This window comes from Vulpes lagopus, chromosome 8 (genome assembly GCF_018345385.1).
Source record: "Vulpes lagopus strain Blue_001 chromosome 8, ASM1834538v1, whole genome shotgun sequence".
Lineage (NCBI taxonomy): Eukaryota > Metazoa > Chordata > Mammalia > Carnivora > Canidae > Vulpes > Vulpes lagopus.
In genome coordinates, this window is record NC_054831.1 from 97,933,937 (window position 1) to 97,959,046 (window position 25,110).

General features: G+C 42.4%; 1 long non-coding RNA gene across 1 annotated transcript in view; it reads left to right on the forward strand.

Moving 5' to 3' along the window:
- The window catches only part of LOC121497159, a 312,796-nt gene extending 288,909 nt beyond the window's left edge, over positions 1-23,887 (forward strand). Inside the window, exon 12 of the long non-coding RNA XR_005989418.1 lies at positions 23,778-23,887. This is a non-coding gene — a long non-coding RNA (uncharacterized LOC121497159). The remainder of the gene's footprint in view (positions 1-23,777) is intronic.
- The last annotated feature ends 1,223 nt before the right edge of the window (positions 23,888-25,110 follow it).

The following is a 25,110-nucleotide window of genomic DNA, read 5'->3' on the forward strand; positions in this document are numbered from 1 at the left end:
ATGATGGCTCAGTCTAAACTAGCCACCCGGTCACTCTCTATCCTTCTATTTGAATTCTTTACATAGCAGTCATCAGTGACTAATATCCTGTTGTCCTATTCGTTCGTCATCTGATGCCTTCCCTTAGAATGTTCACTCCTTTGTTCCATTCACCACCAGAACAACTACCTGGTACATACTAGACCCTCCATTGTGAATAAATGAATGAACGAACAACCCTGTGAACTAAGAACATTATACTAAGAGGAGAGGAACATTATATTCAGATATGAAGAAACCAAGCCTTTGAAAGGGTAGTTCAGTTGCTGAAGCATCAAGCTTCTATGTGATAAAAATAAGAATCCTAATTCTCACTTGTGAGTAGGGAAGTTATTAGAAGGGGGGAGGTGAAGCAGGACAAGTAAGCAGGCCATTGACCTCTACTATAAAATTAAGAAGAAAGTTAATTTACATCCACCAGACCTCTATTTGGCAAGGCAAACAGGCACAGAGATGGCACTGGCCCGTGGAGGAAAATAAAATAGAAAATAAAATATTCCAACAGTGGCATCTTCACTGTTTTTTACCTGGTGACAATATCAAAAGGGATCCCTCTGAGCCCATTTTAAGGAAGACTCTGAAGCAATTATTCTTATCCCTTTGCGGGTCATAGAATCTGAGAATCTGATAAAAATTAAGCACCTTTTCTCTAAGGAAAAAAGGACAATCTCAGAAGGTCTTAAACCTAAAGTATAGTTCTGATACAGAAGGAACCGTTTGTGTGTGTGTGTGTGTGTGTGTGTGTGTGTGTGTGTGTGTGTGTGTTTTCCTCGGTAGCATTAAAAAGAGTTTCTTAGCCAAATCTCTTCTGGTCAGGGCAGACAGATGTCCTCCCCTCCAAGAGAAGCGACTGAGTGATGATAATATCCCAAGCCTGAACCTTTCCTAACTTTAAAAAAGAGAAAGAGGAAGTCAGCTCTCAGCCTCTAATAATTTGGGCTTAGATTTAGAGGACCACCCCAGCCCTTACTGAGGAGTCCTCCATTCTTTCATTCAGCAAATATCTGTGAGCCCCTCCTGTGTAATAATAGGCCTTGTACTGAGCTCAGAGGATCTAGACATAGTACAGCCCCTCCCCTCTTGGAACCCACAGACCCATAAGGAACCCACAGAGCCCATGGAAGCACCTTTCCTACTCCCGCTGTAGTGGTTGATAAGTGGACATTGTTGACTCAGCAGTGGAGAAAGAAATCTAAATCATCAGACTTGGTCTGGCCAAAGGGTTTCTGGGTAAGGTCCATAGAACACATTTTCAAATACGTTTTTTAGGTTTTGTTGTATGATGCGCATGAGTTACTTGAATCATACAGACCATCTGGAACCTGTACTGCTGTCGGACTCAAAAAGCCGACTTCTGAAGGAATAGGAATAAGGCTTGATGAAACTGCCTGGAACATTTTGATCTTACCTATTTTTAAGCTGCAGAAGTTACATTTTACTAAAAGCTAAGAGACACCTGGGTCTTTGGGGAGAAGAGCATCCTTTTTTTTTAGCTAAAAGCCTTTTTTACTAAATATTTAGAGTATAAGTGTATAAACAGTTTATACTGTTCAGACACATTCCCACTATTTAGCTTCCATAAATGTGAAAGGGGAACACTATGAAGGGATTAAATGCTGTAAAGACAGGTAGGATAAGACCCTAAACCAAGATTTGGGGAAGCAGAAAAGCCCCCTGAAAAATAAACAGAAGTTAACCATATCTTTGCAAAAATTTGGTAGCGATGCAGATGGTATCCAGGCAAATAGAAGAGCTTCTCCAAAGGCACAGAGTCCAGAAAATACAATTCTGCAGTTCACCTCTGCCTTGGTGGACTGGTCTTTGGTCTGAATAATAACACATAGTAAGTTTTAAATTTCCAAAAAATTAATCTACTATCTAACAGGTACTTTTTAAAAATCTTCCCTTAATCTGCCACATAAACAAATGCTATAAATTCTCATTAGGGTGTAACCTCAAAATGTCTCCCTATTGTAATCATGAAGATGAAAAATAAACACTTCTCATACTAAAAGATTTTTTTTTTAAATGCTTTGAAAGTGGTTGAGTTTCCTTGACCATCTAATAGGTTCTGAATTCAGGGTGTTTATGTTCACGAGCTTAATGCTTAGTCATTAAGAGGTTATGTCAATTCCGTCCCAAACACCATTTAAAGCATCTGCAGCACATTCAAATTGCCACACGTTACACCCGGTTCTAATCCTTGAGTAACCCCAGAGCAGGCCTCGAGAAAGTCAGCTCCCTATTCTCTGTAATAGTACTTGCTAGCAGTAACTAAGCACATTTCTCACCCTAGAAATCTTATTACATATGTATCTCAGTTAATTCTCACACTAACCCCAGGCAAGGATGGGAGGGGGGATCTCCCCCCCATCCCCTGTCCCCCTGCTCTGGCGTGCCAGTAAGAAAGCTGAAGCCCAAAGACATTAAGTAATTTATCCAAGGTCACACAGCTGAACAGTGATGAAATCTAACATCCCTGCTCTTCCTTACTGTTCATTCTAGAAGAGTTCCAGTCATGTGTTCTCATCACATGTTTATAATGGTGTGAGTCTGTCTTCTGAATCGGCTAAAAAAAAACCAAGTCTTTGATAACTGAGTATCACTAGGTATTCCATTTACTGGAATTAACTTATATAAGGAAAGAAAAAATATTGCAAATCAAAAGTAAGTTATGGGACTAGACTTCAACGATCCTTGTGGTTCCTTATGGGCCTCAGTGAGTCCATGAAACATTCTGAAAGAAAATCATTCTGTTCCTTTTAAGAAATAAGGCTATCTTAGAAAGAAGAGTTTACTAGTGAAATCTGCTGGGATCCAGGTTCAAAAAAGAAACGCATTCTTCTGGAACCTGGGGGTGGACAATAGAGAAGAAACATTGACCTTGGACCATCTTGACTGAAACTCCCTTCTCTGTTCGTACCATCCGGGCTAGCCTGTTCTCCCCACCTCATCCTGGTCCACAGCCCCCTGCGAGGCTGCCCTGGGGGCATTTGGCTGAGGTGCTCTGTCACCTCATTCACCTCATTCACTGTTTTCTTTCCAAATCCCCTCTGTCCTAAAAGGATTCAGCTCACAAATCGCCTCTCCAATAAAGTGCTCCTTATGGCTTCAGCCAGTGATGATTGCTCCCTCCTCTGAGCTCCTGCGGTACTTATGGTTTGTAAGGATGGTTAGGATCTTTACTTACTATATCATGTGTAAGGCACGTCCTGTGTCTTCTGTGAGACTATAAGGACTTTGAAGGCAGGATCCATGTATTTATTCATTCATACCCACAGTTTGTCACCTGACACAGTCATATCACAATTACTCAGTAAGTACTCCTTGATCTAACTGATCATGTATTTGCCTTAATTCCTTCCTCAGATCCTAATAAGCTTTTTTGAAGCTAAGATGGGGTCTCCTTTAAGTTTGATAATGCTTTACACTAGAGAGATTCAGTGGATATCGAGCAACATTAGATCATGAATTTCCAGTGGGAGTTCAGCCTGCAACCATGCTTCTTAAAATAAGGATTTCCATTTTAGGTAAAACATTATTTCCTTTTTGCAACAATAGCAATGTACGTACACATTGCAAAAAAAATAAAAAGAATTATACCGAAGTTACAATAATAGTTCTCTTTGGTGGCAGGATTCTGAGTAATTATTTTTGTTTGTTTTTCTATACTTTTATGTTAAATTTACTCTTAAATTTCCTACTTAAGCATACTTAAGCAATTAGAATCAATTATGTGAAAAAGTTGAAAAATTTGAGTCAGCTGTTTAACATCAAAAACTTAAGAGGGATGCCTGGGTGGCTTAGTCAGTTGAGGATCCCATTCCTGATCTCTGCGCAGGTCTTGATCTCACAGTCATGAGTTTGAGCCCTGTTGTTGGACTCCATGCTGGGCGTGCAACCTAAAAAAAAAAAGAAACAAACAAACAAACAAACTTAAACAGATCTCATTCCCCTCCAGATGTCATTGTCTTTTATTTAGAGAAGCTCAACTTCACAGGGCTCTTTATTTTGTTCAACTACTAATGACACACAACAATTTTCTCTGGAGTACTTTACACATCCCTTTATTGTCCTTTCTCCTTGGTGACTAGTGCCCGACACCTCTTGAATTCCTTCAAATTTTACTGTGCGAGAGAAAGGAAAGTCAAGTGAATCAAATGTGTCACTTTCAAATTGGACAATTTTGCAAATAGATTACTGATGTAGAGCTGAATATATCAAACACATCAAATGACACTTTTGTCCAAGGCTGCAAGCTTTCCAAGTTGATGAATGCAGCAACTAAAGTTGACACTAAAATGAGTGGGATAATTTTAAAAGCAAAACAAAGATTAAAATAAGAGAAGTGGGCATCCAGAAAATATCAAGAACAAATAAGTTTGCAGTGTTTGTTATTGTCATGGCAAGTTTGCTGTCATTCTTGTTGTGGGTACTATTTATCATTAACCATGATGAATAACATTATTTAACTTTTCTTGCAAAGTGCTCTTCTATCTGTTTTGCTAAGTGTAATTTATATTATCAGAGGAGCAAAGTCAGGGCTAATGTATGTCAGCACAGGCTGTGAAGTACTCATGTGCCCTGTATTTGTAACTTAAATGTCCCACTTTACCAACCAAGTTACAAACTAAGGTCATATTTCTTTTCATGTCTTCCCCCATAGTGACCCCAGGCTCTCAAATGCTACAGTGAAAGGAAGACAGAACGTTCTGTAGGTTATCCCTCAATCCAAGAAACAGTAACCACTGGGATTCTTTAGACCATTCTTGCATGTTTTACAAATCAGTTCTAGCTGTCGCTTTGGCCTTTTACCCACTCTGGCCTGGAAACCATTCAATACCAGAGCCTTCATGTCTCCTATGTCATCACAGAATGTACCACCTCATGCTGTGCACTATGCACAGATCTGAGTATGACCACTGTTCTCTTTGCCTTACAGGCACAGGCAAGATCAGTCAGTGGTGTTGGCCAAAGATAGAGTAAAAGTTTGGCATATATAGAAGTGAGTGCTCAGTATGATCTATTCTTCCATTACTGTTGTAGCTCCTAATGCTCACAAACCCTAAAGCCAACTTCAGAGTGCCTTGCCTGATCTCAGGTGACTGTAGTGTAATGGTGAGATTGACCCATCTTGTACCCTTCTTTCTACCACCTTTAATGAGAATCTCTAGACCACTTTACCCCATAGTCATAGGTAATGACCTCTGATGCAGATAGTGAAAATGGTCCTTTTCTACCCCAAATTTAAGGCCTATTCTTCTTTTACCAGCATGACTGATGATAGAAATAGCCAGGGCCTTTAGGGGAATCATTCACACCCACTCACAAGTTGACATCCAACCTCCATGGCTCAGATTGGACTATCACAATACAGACTGCACATTTCCCAAAAGTCTGGGTTGTTCATTCCTAATTAACTCTGTGACAGATACAATGCTACATAGTCACCAGGTTCTACTTCATTTTCCTCTTCCTGGGCAAGCAAAACGATAACATTTCCCAGACTCCCTTGTAGTTAGGCTAGGGACCATCCCTCTAGTCTGGCCAGTGGGCTCTCCATGTGGTCTTCTTGGTTGAGATAGTGAAAAGTGCTTGCACAACACTCCATCTCTCTTTTCCTCTGCCACAGTGGCTGCAGAAATTAAATTTTCCAGATATAAATGACTTGGATGCTTGAGTCACTTTCTGTAAGGGAGTCACCCCGAGAGAGCTAAAGTTACTTTGGAGTTACTTTGGACTTAGTAAAAATTTACTAAGTCCTCCTATTTATAGTTCATGTGCTGGGCTCAAAAACACATGATATGAGAAGATAGCCATGTTTTTGGCCCTCATGATCTTAAGAATTATTTCTTGCGGATGTGAGGGCGATCTGGCTGCGACATCTGTCACCCCATTGATCGCCAGGGTTGATTCGGCTGATCTGGCTGGCTAGGCGGGTGTCCCCTTCCTCCCTCACCGCTCCATGTGCGTCCCTCCCGAAGCTGCAAGCTCGGTCGAAGAGGACGACCATCCCCGATAGAGGAGGACCGTTCTTCGGTCAAGGGTATACGAGTAGCTGCGCTCCCCTGCTAGAACCTCCAAACAAGCTCTCAAGAATTATTTCTTGCTAAAAAGGTTTGAAATTCATCTGATGAGCAACCAGAGAGCTTAAAGGACTTTAAACAACCATGTACCATGATGCAATACTCTTCTTAGAATAATCTCTGTAAAAGACATGTGAGAAAAATATTTGAGGAGAAAGACTAAAGGCATTAATCCAGGGAAGAACAGTGATGGCCTAAACTAGTGTGGTGGCAGCAAAAATAAGTGGAGATTGGAGGTGCACTGGGCACAGAGAGAAATGGATGCATGTGAGAGGTATAAAGGGCATACATGCGAAAATTTCAATTCCTATTTAATATTTTTTAAGAAGGCTGCTTTATAGAAATTCAAATTTATTTTTACAATGTACAAATAATGTTTGTACCAAAAAAGAGATAGCCTGAGGTCCATATTGGCACCCTAGCACTCTCAGCAGCACGAGACCTCAAGTGAGGATTGCTGTTTATGTCCAGTATCATCTGTAAGACACTTCCTTCTTCATAGCTTGGAGAAATCTCAACCCCTGATACAGAAGAGCCTCAAAACTCAAAATGGTGACAAGAACTGCATGCAGGTCTATCAAGAATTGATAAAAGTTATCTTCTTATGTGCTTGGGTGGCTCAATCAGCTGAGCATCTGCCTTCAGTTAAGTTCATGATCCCCATATCCTTCGATCAAGTCCTACGTCGAGCTCCCTGCTCAGTGGGGAGTCTGCTTCTTCCTTTCACTCTGCTCCTCCCCCTGCTTGTGCTCTCTCACTCTCTCTCTGTGTCAAATAAATAAGTAAATAAAATCTTTTTTTAAAATTACAAATTAAAAATAATTTTTAAATCCTATCTCCAATCCTTACGCTCTTCTCCCTTGGAAATACGCAACGTGTTTCATAGATTTCTCTGCCAGTAGGGATAGGGGAATGTCAGGGATAAATAGTTGCCCTCCGATGCCATTTCAACATTTCATTTTTATTTTTTTCAAAGATTTTATGTATTTATTCATGAGAGACACAGGAAGAGAGGCAGAGACACAGGCAGAGGGAGAAGCAGGCTCCATGCAAGAAGCCTGATGTGGGACTCGATCCTGGGAATCCGGGATCACGCCCTGAGCCAAAGGCAGATGGTCAACCACTGAGCCACCTGGGCATCCCCCAACATTTCATTTTTATATTGAAGTTTAAAAGTTGACACCAAGGATGCCTGGGTGACTCAGTGGTTGAACGTCTGCCTTCAACTCAGGGCATGATCCTAGGGTCCCAGGATCAAGTCCCACATTGGGCTCCCCACAGGGATCCTGCTTCTCCCTCTGCCTGTATCTCTGCCTCTCTCTGTATCTCTCATGAATAAATAAATAAAATCTTTTTAAAATAATAAAAAAGGGATCCCTGGGTGGCGCAGCGGTTTGGCGCCTGCCTTTGGCCCAGGGCGCGATCCTGGAGACCCGGGATCGAATCCCACGTCGGGCTCCTGGTGCATGGAGCCTGCTTCTCCCTCTGCCTGTGTCTCTGCCTCTCTCTCTCTCTCTCTGTGTGTGACTATCATAAATAAATAAAAATTTAAAAAAAAATAAAATAAAATAAAATAAAATAATAAAAAATAGGGATCCCTGGGTGGCGCAGCGGTTTGGCGCCTGCCTTTGGCCCAGGGCGCGATCCTGGAGACCCGGGATCGAATCCCACATCAGGCTCCCGGTGCATGGAGCCTGCTTCTCCCTCCACCTGTGTCTCTGCCTCTCTCTCTCTCTCTGTGACTATCATAAAAAAAAAAAAAAAAAAAAATTAAAAAAAAAATAATAATAAAAAATAAAAGTTGACACCATTAGGATTTGATAAACTGGAACCCATGTTGACTTTCTATAGGAGGTAAAAGATTTGAGATAATAAATAATATAATCAGTATTGGTACCATTGTATGAGAAAGAGAAAGCCATTTAGAAATAGCATGGTGACCCTTGTTAAATAAACCATGAAAATGTCAAATGTTTCCTAGTACAGAAAAGCCAGGGGTTATGATTTTAAAGTGAAAAAGGTGAAAGTCATGCTAACAAGAAAAATAAGCTTCTCCTTCTAAAACTAAACAGTATGAACGTCAAAAACATCAATGCTAGACTTGGCAGGTTGGGCTGGATTATTAGGAATATTAGTGAGGAAGTTCTTGCTCCTGGGAAGTCTAACTTGGAAGCCCAGTGACCTCAACTTATGGGGCAGAGGCCCATGTGGCTGGCAATGAACAAAAGAGGAAGAGGTGCCATGTCATCCACTCAAAGCCCGAGACTCTCAAGGGTGTGAAATATAAAGGATGTTGAGTGGACAGGCCTGGACATTCTTCTCTTATGTGGAAGAGGAGTAAAAATTGCTCCAGGAAGGGGCTGGAGGCACCGAACTAGAAAATTCCAAAGAGAGGGGATGGAAGGAAATAGAGTTGGGGAAAAAGAGCATCCAGAGGCATAGGTCTTTCAGTCCTTCCATTACGTAGGACAGGAGGACAGATTCTTGCCACCTCTCCTCCTCCCACATTCTGCTGGGTTTCTGAGACCTTTATGGCCCTTCCAGAAAGCACCTTTTATATTTCCATCATGGTGTGAGTTATGTTAATCTGGAAAGCCCTGGCAGTGGCTCTGGAGGACACAGGGCTGGAGGGCACTCCAACTCAATCCAGATCTTTCACTTCATGGCTTGACCAAAAGCTGTGCCTGTCTTTCAGCTCAAAAAGGCAGGAGGTGCTGTCAATCCCATTTATGATAATCATTGACTGAGGGACCTCAAGCCATAGTTGAGGCCTCTCCTCAGAGTTATCCACAGAAGAGTATAAATTGTTTTCTTTTTCAGTATAAAGGTAATTAGTAATGACCTTTAAAGTTATTTTTTAACTTCATGCAAAACTCAGTATCTCTCAAATAGTCGACAAGTGGCAAGAGAGAGCAACAAAAAAAATGAGAAAAAGAAATCCACAGGGATATCAGAGTGGATGTTTGGTGGCACTATCACTGACCCTTCTATAGAGAAATGTGGGCTCCTAAGAAAGCAGAGTACTCTCCAAGCCCAGCAAATCCTGAGGAAGAGCCATTCAGAAAAAAAAAAAAAGAGAGAGAGAGAGAGAGAAAGTAAAATTCATGCAAAGTCTTCACGCTGTTCCACTTGCATAGAAAATGGTACAAAGATGAAAACAGAGAAGGCACACGGCAAAGCCTAGTAACCTACAGCCCTGCTAAATAGAAAACGCAGAGACTCACCACAGGGCAACTCCATAAAGCCACTCTGGATGCCATTTTGCTAATTGTGTTTGCTATGACACCAAGCACCGCTTAGCTGGGTTCCCAGAGTGTCTCCGTAATGTCAATCACTTGCCAGGAGCGAAAGTGATTTTTATTTGATATCCATACAAAGCAGAAGCAAATGAATTACCATAATGAGAAGCAACATAATGATGTGGAGATGTACAAACTGCCATTGTGTTTAATAACAACAAAGCTTTCCCTTTTGAATTAAATTTGCAGGAAGATTCTTATTGAAGCATCATTGTACTGAAACCAAGTTGTTAAAAAAAAAAAAAAATCCACTCCAAAGTATTTCAGGCCTATGATTACTGGAAAGGTTGTTAGGAGAATTTTTTTTTCAATTTTTATTCTCAGTAAAATCGACTTAGTTGTAGCACTACACAGCTGCGATTTGTGAAGTAAATGGCAAAGCTAAATGTGCGGAAACCCAACATGTTCCCTGAGCAACAAAGGGATGGAAGGCAAATGTTACAGTATTATTGACAACACTGGTAATGCGTGCATAAGCATCTGCTTCATAAAGGGGAAAAACCTACATTATAAACAAAAGGAGTTTCCAAACAAGGCCTGCCAGCTCAAATTCTGGCTTTGATTTGAATTTTCACTTGTTAGAACAAATATTTCCTCTTTTTACCTTATCTCTCCAAAGGGAAAAAAAAAATCTCTAATTTACATTCTGGAAACCTTCCTGTAACTGATTCCTCCTTTTTTGTTTCCTTTCTCAAAAATTATTTCCTACGTTTTTAAATATTTGCCCACTTCCCACCTCTTGATTTTCAGTAATGGATGAAAATACCACTGGATAACATAGCATTAATTGAAACTTGTCTTCATAATTGTTATGAAGGTATTGTCTTCCTCTTAGACTGGGTCTACCATGTGAATGCAATGTGTCCTTCCCCTCCCTTGCCCCAGCACATCTTTCCAGGGCTACCATTTCTATCCACTTATCGTAGAACATCTAGCTTTATTAGTGTATACACCCAGAGCCAAAACATGGGCTGCATTTGACTGTGCCAGACTTGAGCAAAATCTGAAGTGGAATAGTGTAGGACTGAAAATCAGGAGCCTCAGATCCTTCTCATCGTTAAATGTGATGGAGGAGGCAAGGCATCTTTGTGTCTGCCTCAGTTTTCCCAGCTGTAAAATAGGCATAATACTGCATCTGCTCCATTCACATCATAGGAGTGTCTTAAGAATCAAATCCTATTTCAGTATTTTGTAAGCTGTTATTACTGTGTTCATGAGAACCAATGGAAGTCTTTTAGTAAGCCTAAAACATACCTAGAGAATCATATAAAGATCTGTATTTTGATTTTTGCCATTTTATCACCCAACAAATATTTATTGAGTTCTTATTTGATGCAAGGCACAATTCTTAGTGCTATGAAAATAAATAAATATATATATCATGATTCCTGCCCTGAAGGAAGTTATAAAGAAAGTGAGAGAAAGGGAATGTCATATAAAAAGACAGGTAGAAATAGAGTCCATACGTATAGTACCAAATGGGAGACAGTAAAACACAGTGATTGAAAGTACAGGCTTTAGGGGCACCTGGCTGGTTCAGTCGGTAAAGCATGTGACTCTTGATCTCCAGCCCCATGTTGGGTATAGAGATTACTTTAAAAGAATAAAATCTTTGAAAGTACAGGCTTTGGCATCATACCTTCTGGGTCTGAATCCTGGCTCTATCATTAACTAGCCGTGTGAACTTGGGAAATGTACATAACCTGTCTGTGCTCAGTTTCCTCATCTATAAGATGAGGATAATAATAGTGCCTATCTTAAAAGCTTATTGTAAGGAGTAAATATGTTAATATACCAATAATTCCCAGAACAGTGTCTGCCACATACATAGGACATACTTAATAGTCCTGAACATAAAGACATTTTATGGTACAATAATTGAGATGGGGAAAGAATACTAAAGACTGTGATCATGAGTGGCTCAGGGGTCCTGATCTAGGAGTTGGAGGTTGGAAGTCTCAGTGGAGGAGGAGGGAAAGGGATGAGGGACTAGACAGGAGAAGTATTCCAGACAGGTCACACGGTCTGCGTGAAAGTTCAGAGCTGGGTTTGCATGAGGCACATTTGAGACAGAACAAAGAGAACCATCAGGGTTTCCAAATAGTAACACTGTCAGGAGAGGGGGCTGTTCTAGGTACTCAGGATGGGGTAGGAACTAATCTCTGCTTACATCTCCATGGCCAAAACCTGCAGTGTGCCAAGGGGCCACATTCCAAAGCTGCCTGCAGACTTACCCTTTCTCTACAGACTATTGTTTGAATTTACCTTTAAAGTTTATGTCTATATTTTGAAGGGAAAACAATGCACTTTGATGGAGTTTTTGGTCCTGCAAAGATAAACCTAAATATACTATTTCTGGAACTAGAGTTCTCCACAGTGAGATGCTAAACTGCTTGGCAAAATAATGTTGAGGCCATCCGATCAGGCTTGCATGAAATCCACAGGATTCTACCTGTAGACCCCTAGGAAGGGGGGAAAAGGGACACAAGGGAGAGAATGAGAAACTAGTTAAAAAGTGTGGACACTTCTGCCCCAGGAGAGGGCAGGAATGGAGACTCTCTACCTGGTTCTCAGTCCCTCTGCCTTAAGCGCTCTAAGCATCTCATCACGATAAATGGAATTGTGAAGTTAAACTCAACCTTAAACCCAGAACAGCTACTTCATATGGTGTTCTGCTGAGGGGATGGTAACCTCTTCCAGACTTGATGGGCCAGCCAGGCTCTGCTAGGCTTTCTGACAAAGGTGCTGCTATTGGCAATGTGGCTCTCTGCCAAGTGGTTTCCGAAGTTAATTTCTTATACAGGTTTTTGCCTTCACACTGACTGTAGAACCCGATCCCCAGGAAAGATCCAGCTCTACTATATAAAAGATTGTTTTATTCTGGGTTGAATTTATCTCAGCAGATTATGTTTATGGGAGGGAATATAGGCCTTCTTTAACCGTCTCTTATGGGTACTCACATGCTGTAGCTTGAACTTCAGATAAGGAGGACATCTAAAGTCTGTCTTCGTGAAGGATGGTAATCAGACCCCAGAAAAAAGGTTGCAGACCAGGAGGTGAGGATAGAGACCCAAGGTGGATGCTGTGGGATGTGTTGGCCTCTGGACTCCAGAATAATTCATATCTAGATTTCAAAGTTAAAGAGTTGGGGAGTCTATATTATAATTTCTTCCATTATCTGTTACTGTTCAGTGTAGTATTTGTTTTTAATCATGAGCCACAGTCTAAGCTATGCCTTGAGCTAAGTGGCAAAGGGTTATGGAAAGGGAGATTGAGAATAGCCTTGACAAGCCAAAGTGAAAAAGATGAGAATGGGATGCCTGAGCGGCTCAGTTAGTTAAGCGTCCAACTCTTAGTTTTGGCTCAGATCATGATCTCAGGATCAGGATCATGATCTCAGGATCATGATCTCATGGTTTGTGAGATTGAGCCCTAAGTAGGCCTCCATGCTCAGCAGGGAGTCTGCTTGAAGATCCTCTCCCTCTGCCCCTCCTCCCCTCACTCTCTCTTTCTCAAATAAATAAATCTTAAAAAAAAGATTAGAGCATCCATGAGGAACAGAGCAGCTGATTGGGTCTGGCCCTGGTTGCTGTACCTAATGGTTAAGAAACTTTCCATCAAAAAGATTTTACTTTAGTTAATACCTGTCCTCTGCAAATAACGTGTTAAATGGAAGTCACAGTACATTATCCCTGAGCAGAGAAATGAGGGAATCCTCTCAGAAAAGGCAGGACTAGCCCTTGAGAAATGCCAGTAGGTAGCCTTTCAGGACCACCCAGCACACCCCAGTGTGTCCCCTCTGACTGTATGGGGCACTCTTTCTTGAAACCACCATTTTATTTCTGGGAAGAAAGAACCAAAATGAGAGACACTGAATGACAGGATTTGGTTGCTGACAGGATGACTGTAGAGAAAACCAGAGAACCTTCCCGCTTCCTATTTTGCTTCCTTATCCATCCGCCCTACTCCATCTCAGTGAAATCTGTCATTATTTCCCAGCTCAGATTTCACATGTCAACAAAAAAATTAGAACTGCTTTATAAACACTGGTCCTACCATGCCAGGCAATTGGCAAGAAGTTACAAGAGTATGCAGTCTCTACTTGCTTTTTATTGCAGAACAGCACATTCCTGGAGACCATGTCATAAAGTGGATCATTGAAAAGCAAATTACATTTTCCCACAGGAACAATGTTATAATTAGAGGCTGTATTCCTGACAAAGGACTTGGCTTCATGTAAATAGTAGACAGGAACAAAAATATTTCACAAAAGCAAAGGTTCAGGAACTATAAATCCTTATAACAGTTTACAATAATAAAATTTTCTCCAAGTATTAGAAACCAGGCAGGATCAGAGGGAGTACACGTTGATTATTCAGGGACTCCAATGTACCATAAAGTATACATTAAAATATAACTACTATGTCATAAATTTAGAACCTGAAACTAACTTTAATACAGTCATTACACACTTAATTAACAATGGGAAGGCTGTGAAGTACTGTGGTGAAAATGCGGCATTGTGCATGAGGGGCTCTCACCTGCAGGCTTGCCCTCTAGAATATGAGCTCTGCGAGGCAAGAGCCTGAACCTGCATGTGTGGGTAGGGAGAGGCTGCACAGAGCCTGGCTCAGAAGCGTTTTTACAACGAATGGTCCAGGTTTGGGTTATGGCTTGGAGTAAGTAAATCACCATCTCTGGGCTCTTGTCACTTCATCTATAAAACAAAGACACTGAACTTAGAGTCTCTCATGTCCCTAGGAACTCCACAACTCTAGTACTGCCATTTTGCTATCTTAGAATTCACAGGAGTTTCTGGGGGGGGTCCACTATTACTTTGGTGAATATCAATATGAAACTACAATATCCATCCCCTTGAGTGGTCCCCACCCACATTCTGAGCTTGGTCATGTGAATGGCTTTGGTCACTGGGATTTTAGCAAGCAAGATACTAGCAGAGGCTTAATAAGTTTTTGCACATTGGGGCTTGTACCTTGGAATACTCTGTCTTAGAACCCAGGTACCATAATGTGACGATCTCAAGACCCATAGAGAGGCCACATGGAAAAGAACCACCATGTGGCTGAGCTCCCAGCCAACCACCAGCACCAAGTGCTAGTCATGAGAGTAAACATCTGAACGTTACAGCCCAAGTGAGCCCCTCATGACAGCGGCTCCAGCTGATATCATATAGAGCAGAAAACCTCCCAACTGAACTCAGTCAACCCATAGAATCATGAAAGATAATAAAACAATTGTAATTTTAAAATACCAGATTTTGGAATGGAACTATACACTGATAGCTAAATGAATCTCCAGCACATGACTTAAATGGCTTTGGGCACTTGTAAAAATGCCCCATCCAAGGGAGAGTGAGTAATGTCTATTTTCCTCCATGTGAATTCTCCTATACTGGGAAACATTCAAAATATTCCAATTATAGACTGGAAATACAGTAGGAGTATTCAGTAGGTACTTGTTGTAGATCAAGATGTTTCCTCTTCCCGAAAAAAATATTTTTCCTCTTTACCTTCTCTCAAGAAAGTAGAGTAGTTCAAATGCACAATCACATAAAGGTCCCAAGGAAATGATATGAGCCGTTCAGTCATTCTACTTGACACTTTGTTGACAGCTCTCAGAGCATTCCCTCTCAATTGATCATCCGTAAAAACAATTATCAAGCAAAGCAGAGACTTTAAAATAAGACTATGTCAGGTTGTGCGGTAGAGCCGTAATCTGCCTTTTCATACCGAAGATGCTGTTGGCCTTCAGAGCTGGGGAGAAGTGGGGAGATTCGTAGAAGACAGAACGTTTTCTCCAAGTAAAGAGATGAGACCCCCCCAACCTTCCTCTAGAAGATTCACAGTTACTGATCATGGGCGCCCCCGATAGGACAAGAAGACCACAGAAATAAGGACAGCATGTGGAGATAGCGAGAGACTGAGGCATGGTCCCATGCTCTGCATGAAGTAGACAAGTCAAAGGAAGAGTGATTCTGGACTTGTATTGAGCTCTGGGGAAGCAGCTGTGTGGGCGAATTAAAAAAAAAAGTCCTTCAAGCCAGACCACTTGTTCAACTTAAATATCTCTGACCGGTCATGAATAAAGGGTGGAAGATGGTTTTGCCCCAGACCTTAAAGCACCTGCATGGGAGTGGGACCATGCTGGTGCTTGACACACCAGCCACTTTCCTCAGACACTGCCATACCATCCTCCCAGGACCAATGAAGCCTTTGGACTTGCCAGGTTTTGCTGTGTCACCAGGTGTGCAGCTTGGGGACGCATTAACCCAAGCAGAAACAAGTTTCCCAGTGGCAGTGACAACATGCTCTCACTCTTAGGAGCCATGCCTGAACTGTGGATCCAGCAGCAAGAGAGACCTTTAGGACACCTCAGCTCCTAACGATTATCCCAGGAGGATAGAACTTGGGAGGCCACGCATTCAGATATGAGAGGTGGCTCAAGCCATGTCATTGGAATCCTAAAAAGAAATACATACGGTTCTTTTTTTTTTTTTTTAAGATTTTATTTATTCATGAGAGACCCAGAGAGAGCGGCAAAGACACAGGCAGAGGGAGAAGCAGGCTCCCTTTGGGGACTCGATCCCAGGATCACCACCTGAGCCACCCAGGTGCCCCACGACATACCACACTTTTAAGCTGGTGAAGTAAGCTGTGTGCATGTGGGACCCTTCAAAACACCTCCCAGAGCATCCAGAATGGGCATAAGAAGCATATAATCTGTAACAAATGCTTCCATGCACCAGGCCCTATTCTAGATTTTTACATATGTTTTGCATTCAATTCTCACATGTAATTATGAGGTGGGTGTTTCACAGAGGGAGCTGGGGCATGGGAAGTAACATAACCTTCTCTGGGTTACAGGGCCAGTAAGTGGTGAAGCCAGAATTCAGCCCCAGACGTGCTGAATTACGGGCTGCGAGGCCACACTAGCTGCCTTCCCACCACGTTGCTGCTCTGCCGCTCAGACTCTTGGAGGGAGGTCACTGGGGAGCCTCGCGAGGACCCCGGGGGTGGGAGAAGGCGACAGGTGGCAGCAGTGATCTGGGGACATGCTCTCTCTGTTTTGGTCCCTTGTAATTTAATTAGTATACTCAAGAATCCTACCAAGTGAAGGCAAACCTGTTTTTAAACCCCAACCCGACGTAAGACTGCAAACCACCTGCCAACACCCCACTAGAGCTTGTCTGGTTCCACAAGGGAGGTGGCATGGGTGCTTCAGGAGCAGGGTCCCGCCGTGCGGGCGAAGCTCAGACCTCCAGCTCCGGTTCCTCAGGGCCTGGCTCGTGGGCCTGGAACTCCTGCAGCTCCCCGCATGCCTCAGGCTCCGCACACCTCCCGTTATTATCAGTTAGTGGCCGTATTTGCAACCAATAAAGCCCTTCGCATCTGCAAATCCTTTTCTTTGGGTGTTTGTGCTTGGCTGGTCTTTACAGCCACAGCTCCGTTTGCACTGACATCACCTTCCCGGGATGATTGCTACCGGTTAAATGATTTGCTTATGGCAATTGCAGAGATACGTGTTAGAGAATGCAAGATGAGCAATAACGAGGAAAGAGAGGAAGGGCCTCACTGCCTATTTAGGGGAGTCGGGTAAAAGCTCAGAAAACCTGCAGCTTGATTTTATTTGTTGCTATTTACGATCCGACAAGTAATATTATTAATGATGCTATTTGACAATTTATAACTCCTTTTCAGCTCCGGAGATCCCGAGGGGTTTTACAAACTCTCTGTGTGTGGCTTCACTGTTTTTCATGTAGCCATTCCTCATCCTCCTTTCTCAAGGAGCCTTTTAGTAACAGCAGAGGCAATGACCGTGGCAATCATCAGCAGAGAAAGCCAAAATCTAGGTATTAACAGTCCCCCCCCCCCCCCCGCTCCCCGCCAGCTCTGCCCAGTGTTAGAAAGGGGCTGGTTTTGCCCCCCCTCGATACATTGCATTTTCTCAGCAGCAGAGGGTGGTGGTGGCTCAGCATGCAAGGGTGAGGGTTGAGTCCCCACCGGTTTGCACCGCCAGGGACAATTAGAGCAAAATGAAACTGCAGACATCACCAGGCGAAAGGCGGCAAAGAATCCCAGCTAGAAATCTTAAGATTTGCTCCAGTTATGTTAGAATGAAATATAGATTTTAATGCCCCGACAACACTAAAACTGTAATGCCAACTCTAAGAATGTGAAACAAAAGAAATACAGGGTAAGGTCCTAAAGTCTGAGACTCAGGAAATGAGTGGAAGGATGAAATAGAAACCCCCGGACATGTGTGGTGTGAAAGCAGGGAAGTCTCAAGGCTAACAGCCACATTAGTAACTCTGACCAAGCATCAAATTCTTAAGTCCTCAAGCCCCCAGCCCCAGAAGCCCAAGTACCTTGCTGAGAACATACTGTCTTTGGGGCCTGTTTTCCACTTGTTATTAAGCCCAGCTCTCTGCAGACCCAAAATCCAATTCTTGAGAATCGTGATCATCTGCTTAAATTAAAACGAGATTTTTACTTACCTGGAAATTTGAAAGGCTGTATTCAGTACTAGTTATTGCTAGCGGCCAGAGAAGTTCAATAAATAGGGGTTTCTTAATCCATTCTTCCCCCTTAAAAAACAATGATTTAGAATCTACATAGTTTGGTTGTACTGTACTTTATTCTTTAAGTTATCTTTTAATGATTTTAATTATTTAACAAATACGTCTATGGCTCTTACCATATGCCAGACATGGTTTTAAGTACTGAACAGTATCACTCATTCAGTTGTCGTAATAACCCTAAGGTACTTCTGCTTTACAGAAGAAGAAATTTACAGATGAGGAAATGGAGGCACAGAGAGGTTAAATAACTTGCCTGAGGTCACACAGCATATGAGTGGTAAAGCCACGAATCAAACTTTGGGAGTCTTGCTCAAATCCATTTTTATCCCTGTGCTCTGCTGCTTCCCTTATGTGGGCAAAGTTGTGTGTGCAAATTCTGAAAGGCAGTTTTCAGTGAGCACCCAGGAAACTTTATCAAACCTAAGGACAATGAAAACTTATATTAAGAAAATGGATGTGCCTGGTTATATTTTTATAGATTGCTCCCATGAAAATCTTATTTTTTAAATCTGATGTTATTAACCTTAAATTCTAAGACCTTTTTCCCCTAAAGGAAGGAGCCATGCATTCATTAGTGGCACTTCGTTTTGTCTTCTCTAACTGCTTTGTAACTTCAGAGAAGAGACAGTTGGTGGAGATAGGAAGGATTTGACATACACAGGAAGATGGAGCGGAGTGATGAGTACAAGTACTTAAATCCTGGCCTTGCCACTTATTATTCATGTAATTTTGAACGAAGGACCTAATCTTTCTGTGCCTCTATTTTGTGATCTGTAAGATGGGAGTGAGAATATTACCTGCCTCCTAGGTGGTTGTGAGAATTGAAATAATATATATAAAATACATGTGGTGCCTGGCACATAGTGAACACCCACAAAAAATTGGGAAATTGGGTAGTGGGATGTGATGAGAACTAAATAGAAGACCTGAAACTGATAGAGCTGGTTCCCCTTTGGTTGAGTTCTCTGGGGGATGGTAGGGGTGGAGCCTGCATCCCTGAAGGCAGCTGGAAGGCCTGACCGGCTTGAGATGCCACCTAAGCCACCTGCAGGTCACTGTCCTGAGATCCCCACCTACCACCCGCCCCCTCCGAGGACCCACTTCCGCCGGGCCAACCCCACTCGCTTCCCTGTGTACCCTGTGCACCCCACTCAGGACACACTTAGCCCTGGCCACCAGCGGTGGAGATGCTGCTCAGGCTGCCAGGCAGGCAGTTGGAGGCCCCACTGGGACGGTCTGGACAAGGGGAAGGGAGTGGAGTCTGGATAGAAATCAGCCAGTGGAACCCAGGTATCTGGGAGAAGTGGTACCTACGTAGTCTTGCGGGCTCACTGTACTGTGTACAGTATATAGTACTATACTATGTAGTACTATAGTATATAGTACAGTATAATACACTGTACTGTGTATTCTTCTGGGGAGGGGCCTGCAGATTCCAGCCTGAGACTCACACCCTGAAGGTCGCTGTTTCTGTTATTAGCTGTTAATCCTTTTCTTTTGCTTATGATTACATACACACCGTGTGCTTGTGGGAGGGATGTTGTGAAATGATATAGTAATACGGTGAAAGCCTTTCTTTACCCCGTTGCTTTATCACAGTCCCCAGGGGGGAGAAAAAGCCCCAGTTAACAGTATGGAGACTTCCTTATCATTCCAGACTTTTATGTACTTCTGGGCATGTGCACACTCCCCCCCCCAACCCAGTGCTCTCCTTTTACAAAAAAAAGTGGGGGGGCGGCAGGGGAGGCAGGAAAGACCATACTGTTTACAGTCTTCAAAACATGTCACATACACCTTTCCAAGATAGAGCACATAACTCATTTTTACCAGCTACATATTCTTTCATTGTATAGAGTTCCAAATTTTATTTAAACCATTGCCCCAGTGATAGTCATTTTGGTTTTTGGTGTTTGTCATTGATTGGTTTGGGTTTTTTTTGTTTTTTTTTTGCCACGTCTCTCAGTGTGCCTATGAAAATCCTTATGCATGTGTACAGGTATTTCTGCAAGAAAGGTTCTTAGAAACCCAACTGCTGGGTCATAACATGCATGTATTTGTAAAATGTTAATATATGTTCCAAACTGAGGTAAAGCCTTTTCTAGATAAAATGCAAATTCTTGTACTGATTGCTATGATTGTTGTGATTAAAACAGTTTTTTTTTAAACTCATGATTTGGAGAACACAATATCAAGATACAACATTAAGCAAACCATTTCCATAATTAAAGCTTAGAAGATAAATCAAAGAAAGACAAGGGGTGCCTGAGTGGCTCAGTTGGTTAAGTGTCTGCCTTCAGCTCAGGTCCTGATCCCAGGGTCCTGGGATGGGATGGAGCCAAGTTGGGTTCCCCGCTCAGCAGGGATTCTGCTTCTCCCCCTCCCTCTGCCTCTTCCCCTGCTGTGCTCTCTCACTCACTCTCTCTCAAATGAATAAATAAAAAATCGTTTAAAAAAGGCAAGATGAATCCGTTCTAAAATCCTTTGCTCACTAATGGTATGTACTGGAACCTCTTCATTGCCTGATATTTCCCTGCAGTGGTTCCCACAGTTATTCTAAAAAGTCTGAGTGATCCCCAGACCAACTTGAGCCAGAATCTTCGGGGGGTGTAGCTTGAATTTTCTGATGTTTCCATATGATTCTGAAATATGGTGAGATTGAGAACCACAGGTACAATCCTTGCTATTTATGCAATTTCTGAAATTTTAACAAAAAAGTAATTCAACCATCAGTGGCACTGCAATTATAAAAGAATATTAAATTGCAGTTGTAAATGTAGATTTTGTGGCTTTTAAATGGATAGACTTTATTAAAATGATATACAACTTCAAATACTTTTTATTTTCTTGAATTATTCATCATGTAAAAGACAGTGGTTCACAACTAGGATAAGAGTATTTGTAACAGGCAGATGTATGATTCTACAGAAACCAAACAATAGAATAAGTTGGAATGTTGAAAGAAGAAAGAAGAACAGATGGAGCCACGCAGGGTTAATGCATAGAGTGTGAATCAAATAGAAGTGTCCGAAGCTTAAAACCATGGAAAAAATGTTTTGGAAGGGCCAGGGCTCTCTGAGCTTCCATTTTAAAGAATAGACGGGTGCTGCCCAATAAGAGGAAGATAACAAGCCTTGGTAAATGATGATTATTATGACAACAGTGAATTCATATCAGAAGGGATGAACAAATAATAAGAGATATCAGCCCGGAAGGAGGTCAGGCCAGCAGCCAGCGCCACTTCTTGTCAAAAGCCAGCAATGATTCATAACATCATAAAAGGTGATTGCGGAACAGGGGCTTGTGAGACCATCACAGGATTGAAACCCACTCAGTCCCTCTTCTGCATGGAGTGTGAGTGATACGTCCTTTTTATCGCTCTCTCCCTGGAATCTCTGTGCCACATGAAAAGTCAGCTATTCTACACCAGCAAGGAAGATTATCTGTCAGCCTGTGAGCTTTAATTACCTCTTTTCCTCATAGATAGTGAGCACTCCATATTGCAGGTCAGATAACTCTCTAGCCTGATACGCCATATCCACTGATGCCTAAGTGATTTGGTATTTTCAGTTTTCTAATTTGGTTATAAAAAAACATCTTCCAGAGGCACCTGGGTGGCTCAGCAGGTTAAATGTCTGCTTTTGGTTCAGGTGGTGATCTTGGGGTCCTGGGATCGAGCCCCACATTTGGGCTCCCTGCTCAGCAAGGAGTCTCCTTCTCCCTCTCCCTCTGCTTTTCTTGCTTGTGCTCTCTCACTCTCTTTCTGTTTCAAATAAATAAAAATCTTTTTTTAAAAAATGAAAAAAAAAAAAAAAAAAACCTCTTCCAAGCCCTCCTAACATTGGTTTGAGACTTAGAAAATGGATCAGGTCTCTCAGGTAAAAGCCCACAGATGGAGTCAAGCACATTTTGAAGAGTAGAACAACACTTAGAACCCTGCAACTAGAAAACAGCAATCAGGACCAGGAACTGCGGGACAATCCCATGGGTTTCAGCATTCCTGCCTCTGGTCAGGGCCAAGCCTCGGAGCTTCCAAGAAGAAACAGATGAGCCCCAACAAACTAATCAAAGACTCTGCATTCAATCTAATCTGAAGAATTCACCCAAAACCAGATAAAGAACTGCATGTGATAGTAAATAAAGCAAAACAAAAAGAGAAACCTCCAACGATGACTTTCCAGTACCTTTAAGACAGTGATGGGAGGGGCACCTGGGTGGCTCAGTAGGTTAAGCATCTGACTCTTAGTTTTGGCTCAGGTCATGAGCTCAGGGTTGTGAGGTGGAGCCCGGGTGGGGCTGCGTGCTGGCCGTGGAGTCCACTTGAGCTTCTCCCTTTCCCTCCCACCCTGCACTTTCAAGTAAATAAATGAATCTTGAAAAAAAAAAAAAAAAGACAGTGATGGGATGCCCTCATTAGGAGACAGAGTACTTGGGGACACCTGGGTGGCTCAGAGGTTGAGCATCTGCCTTTGGCTCAGAGCAGGACCTCGGAGTCCTGGGATCGAGTCCCACATCAGGCTCCCTACAGGGAGCCTGCTTCTCCCTCTGCCTGTGTCTCTGTCTCTGTGTGTCTCTCAGGAATAAATAAAATTTTAGGAAAAAAAAAAGGAGACAGCATACTCCCACTTAAGTCTGCATCAAATGTGTGTAGCGTAGCAGCCTTGCTCTCACGACACCCATTATAATCCTAATTGTGAAATCATATGTGTTTTTTCCTTTGAAAGTTGTTAAAAATCTCATGGGCCATTGGGCACATCTTAAAACAATATTCAGGTTCACTTCATTTTTTCAGTAAATATATATCACTTTTAAAGGATCACAGGGGATCCCTGGGTGGCGCAGCGGTTTAGCGCCTGCCTTTGGCCCAGGGCGCAATCCTGGAGACCTGAGATCGAATCCCACGTCGGGCTCCCGGTGCATGGAGCCTGCTTCTCCCTCTGCCTATGTCTCTGCCTCTCTCTCTCTGTGTGTGTGTGACTATCATAAATAAATAAAAATTTAAAAAATAAAAAATAAAAAAATAAAAGGATCACAGAAGCAGAATAAGAAGAGGACAAGAATGGGCTAATGCTTGAACAAAAGCTTGGGAATTCCTGAATTAGGAAAAGTAAGGTCCTATTTCAGAAAGTACTAAGGTTAGGTTCCCTCCAAAAATGATTTATGTAGAAGGATACAGGGAGAAGGAAATACAGAGAGCAGAGCTGCACAGGGACCTGCTCTGGAAAGAAAGGAGGTGACTAGCAGAAGGCAGAAACGTGTTATGGAAGAAGTGGAGAGAGCTTTGAAGGTAAAAACAGCGCTGACTCTGATACATAAGACAGGAAGGAGCCCACAGCACACTCGCGGTTAGAATCCACTTTAGCATTTACTAAGGAATAGAGAAAAGAAAACTGGGCAGGGAAATGTCCCACAATGTACATCCTAGACAACTTAGCTTTGCTATTTTAGTATTGATTTTTAGTTTTTATTCCAAGACATTTTGATGTCTTTGGGAACGGGGGCGGCGGGGGGAGGTTGCTACTGGGGAATTAAAGTAACAATCAGACAAAAAATGTTAAGCACACACCAACAGTGATTGTGTCTGTCCCCTAACTGTTGTCCCTTGCTGCTTGAGCCACGAGGCCACTAGAGCGCCTACTCTTCTTTGCTTGGAAAACCCACGAGAACAGCAGATCTTGATTCTTTTTTTTTTTTTTTTTTTTTAAATTGTTGTTCCTCTTACTGGACTAACCATAAGACTGGTTTTTATGTTTACAGACCTTCGGATCTGGACTTACTTTCCAGTCCTCTTTTCTCAGTCTCCACACCCAGGAGCATGGGCCACCTTTCAGGGAAGAGCCTACCTAGTAAGTGCACCCCTTTCTGACTCTCAGGCTAGATTCTCATTCAAATTTCATAGGTGAATTTTGAAGATAATTAGCATATGAGTTGGTGGAAAGAATGGGAATGGAGAAGAAGACAAAGCACTTCTGAATCTCCCCCTTCCGGCAATAGCAGCTCCCAGACACTGACAAAGATCTGCTGTCTCCCTGGGTGCTGGGTGGGGAGGAAGAGAGCGGCTGCTAATCCCTGACCTGGAGGTAGGTCAACCGAGATGCAGAGGGGAAATGCCTGGGCAGAGGACTTAATCCCTCACCTTGTGTTTGTTGCCTTTTCTGGTTCCTTTTATTTCAGGACAGTGGGTCCCACACGTTGATCCCTAACTACGGGCGTCCCTAACATAGCCAGCCAGCTTTTCATGGGGAAAGACACAAGAGGGACTAACAACGATTTCAGCCTTTCCCTCTAAGTGAACATTCTTTTTTTCCCTCCCCTTCTGCATTATCGTGCTACGGTACTTTAAACTTCTCCCATCATTAAGCCTTCTGAGTGAAATATTGAACTGATTAATGTGGCATTTTCCACTAAACTGTTTCAGGAAATGTTGCACCTTACCAGTGGGATGCTTTTGAATAATGTAATCTCCTTAGTATAATTAAAACTAAGTTCTGAAGTTAGTACCTTTTCTCCCTGGAGACACTCATCAAAATGTCAAGTGTTCCTTCTAGTAGAACTGCAATCCCATAATACAAACAAATATATTACCCATTGCTCCTTACTAGCAAGAAGCCCTTGATGCATTTTTTTGTCACTTCATTTCTGAACCTGAGCAAGCGGTGTAAGAAATAATGCTTACCAGAAGCTGCAGTGACCCGAGTACCCAGGGTGGTGTTCTGTGCTAGCTGCCTGATTTGCATTTACTGATATTTCTTGTTTGTCTTCAAGAGATGAACTTTTTGTTGCTGTGTTGTTATTTATGTACAGAGAACAGTGTAAATCTAAAAGTCATAGGTTTTTCTTAGGGCTTTCACGGAGTTTAAAAGGGGGAAAAGTCAGAGACGCACGCCCTCTTCTGGCTGAAAAGCTGAAAAGCAAAGGATCATGCAAACCTACGGGGTTTTCAGGGAGCCTTTGAACACTGTTTGATATGCAGTGCATTATAAATGAATAATCAGAATTATTCTCAAGGTTGGCAGCATTCTTCCCTCTAAGGACAGGGTAAGGTCTGACCTCAGAGAGTTGATCCCAGCCACCTGGCTTTTAAGAAAAC